Raw genomic sequence first — 6,175 nt, 5'->3', positions numbered from 1 at the left:
TATGCCCTTGTAAACAGTCTTGCCCCATCTTTCTTGTAAGTCCTGTCAAGGTGCTGATTTGCCTAGTGGCAGCAGAAAGCTGCAAACACACTAAGATAGAATTCCCTCTGTCTCATCTGCCCCCCTTCCCAGCCACCATGCAGGTAAAACCTCATCCTGCACCCCTCCCTGCCCTGCCTGTCAGCGCTGCACCCACACAGACACAGCCATGCTCCACACACCCCACTCTGCAGTGACCCCAAGCAGTGATTCTATGGAATACCCCTTTGGTCAGGAATATCTGATGCAGGGGAATTTCCCTGTGCCCAGCTGGGATCACCTGTCCTGCCCGTGTCTCCTCCCCACACACCCAGCTTGGCACAAGGCAGCTTGAGGAGCAGGGAATGGCCTTGGCTCTGGGCAAGCTCTGCTCAGCAATAACAAAAACATCTCCATATCATCACCCCTGTGTTCAGCACAAATACAAAACAGCACACTGGGAAGAAAATAACTCTACACCAGCCAAACCCAGCACATTCCACCTCATATTCCATACCCTTTATGCCATTCCAGGTCCCACACCATTCAGTACAGCTTCAACAGCCACCACCCCCCTTCCCATTCTTTGATCTAACACACAGATAACATTCCCTTGGTCTATGGACCACTCTGGAAAATGTTTATAAAGCATCAGCAAAATGCCTGTTAATTCATTTAGTCCCTGGCTTTGGGCTCCATCAGTTCTGGTGGGCACTCAGGGCAGCAGAGGTGCTGGGTGGGGAGAGCTGTTGGGCACCAAAGGCAGCTCAGGTCAGGTCACTGCTGCCCTGTCCTGCCCTGCCCTGGGAGGCTGCCCCTGCTTTGGGTTGAATGGCTCCTGTTTGAGTAATTCCTGAAACACACAACTCAAATCATGGCTTACAGCAATCTACAGATCCATTGCAATTTCTGTCCCTGGTGCTTTTGGGCCAGGTTTCCTGATTTAACACTGCACTGACCTCCAGCCTGCCTTCCCCAAGGGGCTCCTGCCAGAGTCCCCATCAGTGGGGTCACACCCCAGTCCCCCACAGGCAGCAGGGCACAGCAGCCCATGGAGGGTTGCTGCTGTCTGACCCACAGCAGACAGCTCCCCCTGAATTTCTGCAGCGAGGCTCCTCCCCAGGGGCTGCAGCTCCTCACCAGCTGCTCCAGCCTGGATCTCCCCAGGGTCCTGCAGCAAACCTGCTCCAGCTCAGACCCCACAGGAGCCATTCTCCTCCAGGCACCCCTGCCAGGCTCCTCCAGGCCCACAGGTGCTCCATGCTGGGCTCATTCCCCCCTCTCAGTCCCTCCAGCTCCGGCTCAGACCTGAGTTCCAGCCCGTCCAGCACAGACACAGCAGCACTGCCCTGGCCACCTGCCAGCCCAGGCCCATGGCTGGCTGTTATCAAAGTGTTCCCAGGCATGATCCAGAGAGCTGATAAGCACTGCAGCTGCAGTGAGAGCAAATCAGCCACTAAGGAGCACTAGGGCCTAATGTACAGTCAGGGAAGTGACCCCCATGGCAAGCACAGGAGCCAGCTGAGCAGCACTAACAGCTGGACATTCAACAGAGCACATCCCAGTTCTACCAGCCACACTGGAGTGCAGGGAGCATCCCTGGATTTGAGAGACATCCCAAGCCTCTCTCAGCCTGGTACAGCAGGAGGAGAGCCCTGGCTCTGGCTTCCCCCACTCAGGCACCTTTGTAAGGGGGTCCTTGAGCCTTGGACCTTGCCAGGTGATCTGTTCTCTTTGCATTTCATGGTCAGCCCGGCTCTTGACAATGTTTTGTTTTCCCACACCCAAATATAACAGCCTTCCTATCTTATCTACCAGCATAAATCTCACTTTACTGAGTGGGAGTGAGAGATAAGCAGGAAGCTGGCAAAGATCAAAGGACGCTGAGTGTTAGGAAGAGCAGAAACCCAAGCCTTCAGAATGACCCAGCACCAAAGCCCTGGGACCTTTGAGCAGAAGAGCAGATCAGCTTCAGGACCATCCTGCTGGGGCTGGGGCACATGAGCTGTGTGACAGCTTTGTCACTGCCCCAGCACATGGAGCAGAAGAGCAGATCAGCTTCAGGACCATCCTGCTGGGACTGGGGCACATGAGCTGTGTGACAGCTTTGTCACTGCCCCAGCACATGGAGCATGCCAGCCCTGGGGAGAGGGGAAGGCAGAGAGGGAGGTGCAGCCAGGTACCCTCCATCTCACCTGCAGGCAGGACAGCTGGGACCAGGGCACTTGGAGGGTTTTGTAAATCAGTGGGAGGCACGGCAGAGCCCATCCTGAGTAAGGAGGGAAGAACAGCCACCGTTCCTCTCTCACAGAGACAGTTTTCAGAGGGCTCAGGCTCACCCAGATGAGCTTGGACAGGTGTGAAGGGACATTGAATCTGTTCAACAGATCTGTGCCACAGATAACCGTGGATCTGAACTTTCAAACCATGAATTTTGACCAAGCAAGTCAGGAAAATTTCCCAGCAGTGAAGATGATGGGGAAGAAAGACCTTTGTCCCAGGCAGGCCTTGGGATTTCAGATCCAGAGATTTTATCCTCCCAGGCAGCATTTTCCTTTTGAGCTGTTACACTGATCCTGGATCTGCTCACAAGGTCCTAAATGTGTTTTTGTGGAGGCACTGGCGTGTAGCAGGAAGGAAGGCACAGGCTGTTGGGAGTCTGGGCATGGAGCAGGATTCCTTCAGCTGGCCCTGTCCCAGAGACAAGGACAGGGACATCTCCTCCCTGATCCCTTCTGCCCTGCAGACACCTCCACCAAAACCAATCACCAGCAAGGCCCTGCCTGCAACCTGCAGTCTCACAGAGCCCTTGCAAAGACAGTGGGGTGTTTCACAAGGTTTTGCAACGGGCTTTACCAAATTGCTGTGTGGAAAGAGGTGTGAAACCAGCAGGAATGGGGGCAAGCAGCCACCACAGTGGCCTTGCACTCTGCTGTCCCTGCTCACCTGCTCTGCACAGCCTGTTGTGCTGTCCAGGTCCAGCTCCTGCCCTCGTCCTTGGCAAGGTCAACTCCTTCCCTCTGGCTGCTGCTGTTCAGGCAATCGGAAAGAAAAAAAGTAAACAGCAAAGACAAAAGCTTTGATTGTGGAGCTTCTGAGTTTGCCAGGTACAGGGAGGGCTGGGGGGAGATAAATGTTGCTAAACCAGAGTTTCCAGGCAGCAAAGGCTTCCCAGTAAACAGGATTCACACCTCCCTTCCTACATCTGCTAATAACAGTGGGTCATGTCAGGGAACAGGAGAAAGGAAGGGAAAAAACCCACTAGTACAAATGCAAATGGTACAAAACCTGGTCTGTCCTCCAAAATCTCAGGCACCATTTTCAAACCACTCCATTCCTGTGTCTCAGGGGTTCCCTGCCCTCAGCTGCAGCCACACCACACACCACAGGGAAGCCTCCCTGGGAGCCCAAGTGAAGCCATCAGTTCACCATGTGTAACACCTGCAAGGCTCTCCCACACCCCTCAGCTGGCTCCTGGGGATGTGCTAACACCCCTGATGGAAATTGGGTGAATGTGCCTTCCACATGTCCTTGCTCAGTGTCCTGCCTCTCCTTTTTCCAGAGGAGAGCTGGCTTGTGTTCTCCTTGCAGGAGCTAAATCCCAATTTGTTGTATGGCATTTCCTACCAGCCTTGTTCCCAGGGCAGAGACAGCTGCACCTAGAAATTAGTGTATAATTTCTGCTGGAGGGATCCTAAGAGCCAAAAGCCTGCATTAGTATTTAAAGTGTGTGCAAACTGCTCATAAGGATATGTAAGTATCGAGTGTCCTTTGAAGATTTTAATGAAGCCAAGCAATGTTTTCCAAGCTGTTTGCCCAGGTAATGTTTAACAGGACAGCAGTGTGTGCCCACTGGCACTGGAGTAAAGGATCAGCACAAGAACAATGTGTATTTCTTCTGCTGTGAGCTCCTGGCTGGGCAGCTTCATCCCCAAAGGCCCATGGAAATGGCACTCTAGGGTGAGGAAACGGAGTGGGATGGAATTGTCTGCAGCTCTGGGGCAGTGGAGCAGAGCCCCAGCTCGTGCCCACGTGTGCAGTGCCTTCCCCTGGCCCCTCCATGCCAGCCCTCCCCTTCCTGACACCCTTCATGTGAGTCACATGGACCCACTGGTGTGGCACAAAATGATCCAGAGGATGGTTTAGGTTGGTTGATTGGGGTTTTTCCCCACTCTGTGGAGCAAACTGCCTCCTGGGAGGTTCTGCCAGATGTTGAGGTGCTGCAGCCCATCCAGAGAAGGGAATGGAGCTGGGGAAGGGTCTGAAGCACAGGTCTGATGAGGAGCAGCTGAGGGAGCTCAGCCTGGGGAAAAGGAAGCTCAAGAGAGACCTTGTCCCACTCTACAGCTCCCTGACAGGAGATTGTAGCAAGGTGGGATGTGGCCTTTTCCCCCAGGCAACAAGTGACAGGGTTAGAGGGGATGGCTTCAAGTTGTACCAGGGGAGGTTTAGGCTGAATATTGGGGAAAATTTCTTCAGCAGAAGGATGTGCATGCATTGGAACAGGCTGCCCACAGCAACAGTGGGGTCACCATCCTTGGAGGGTTTAACAGACACGTAGATGTGGCACTTGGGGACATGGTCTAGTGGTGGCCCTGACAGTGCTGGAGGAATGGTTGAATTCAATGGTCTCAGAGGGCTTTTCCAGCTTAAATGATTCTGTGACTCTGTGTGAGGAGGGCAGCATGGCTGGAGAACGATGGTGCTTCACTGCCTGCATCCAGGGAACTGCAGCCTCTTCTTGGTGCCCTGGAAGGGCTCTTGAATGCCTCCCACACCTCCCATCAGCCAGCAGGTTTCCTTTGGGACACACTTTGGGTGCTGGCCGAGTTCTTGGGGTAGCTGTGTATCCTGTTTTTCTCTCGCCCAAGAATATAGCATGACATGTAACTAATTTAAATAATTTCTTCCTGGTTGAGCCTCATTAGGGACCCAGCATTAAGCCGGCCTGATTAGATCTACTAATCGATGGTGGGGAAAAAGAAGCTGGTTCCAACACGCACAGGAGCAGGATCATGCTGCTCCACTCCCTGGAGACCACCACGGTCCCCAGCCACATTCCCACCACGGTCCCCAAGCCCACTTCACATCCCCTGGGCACAGCATCCCTCCACAGGTGGCCACTGCTGTCCCCTCGCCGCTGGCCACCACGGTGAGTCACGGTCATGTGCCGGGGGCAGGGACGGTGGCTGAACGCTCCAGCCTGAGTCCTTGACCTATTTTATCTGGGCAAACCCGTAATTGCTTTCCCAGGCTCTGTGCCTGCACCTTCTCCCACGCACGTGTCCCGTTATCAGCAGGAGGCGGCAGCGCCCGTGCAAAGTCCCGGTCGCCAGCCAGGTGTCCCGTCCGGCCCCCAGGGAAGGGAGCGAAGGCGAGGTTTGGGGGGCTGGGGGCCCAGCCCGGCCCTGCCGTGCCCCGGGGTCCCCGGTGGGACGAGGCTCTCCGGGTCCCGCTGCTGCTGGCCCCGGTCCCGAGCAGGCTGAGGCTCCCGAGCCCCCCGTGCCCCTTGGTTTAACCCCTTCCAGCCCCGCTCGGCTGCACCGCCGGAGCCCCCTGCCCACGGCACCGCCGGGAGCCCGCGGAGCCTGCCCGGCTCCAGCTCCTCGGGCTGCCCTGCACGGCTGGGGCAACAGGGACATGAGAGCAACAGGGACACGGGCACGGACAGGGACATGAGAGCAACAGGGACAGGGGCACGGACAGGGACAGGGACATGAGAGCAACAGGGACACGGGCACGGACAGGGACATGCAGGGCAACAGGGACAGGGGCAGCAGCTGGGTCAGGGACAGGAGCAGAAACAGAAGTGGGGACAGGGATGGGGATGGGACAGGAACAGGGACGGGGCACGGACAGAGACAAGGACAGAGACAAGTGCCGTAGCTGTGACAGGGACGGGGCAAGGAGAGGTGCAGGGGCAGAGACAAGGGCAGTAACTGGAACAGGGACAACGTCTGGGGCAGGGACAGGGGAAAATAGCTGGGACAGGGACAAGAGCAGTAGCTGGGGCAGGGGAGGGACAACGACAGGGACAGAGGCAATAGTTGGGAAAGGGACGGGTAGGGACAAGGGCAGAGACGAGCAGTAACTAAGGGAGACGGGCAACGACAGGGACGGGCAATAGCTGAGACAGAGACGAGAGCAGTAGTTGGGA

The sequence above is a fragment of the Fringilla coelebs genome (assembly GCF_963513975.1).
Source record: "Fringilla coelebs genome assembly, chromosome: 15".
NCBI classification, from domain to species: Eukaryota; Metazoa; Chordata; class Aves; order Passeriformes; family Fringillidae; genus Fringilla; species Fringilla coelebs.
The sequence above is the reverse complement of the archived record's forward strand: the minus strand, read 5'-3'. Positions refer to the sequence as shown.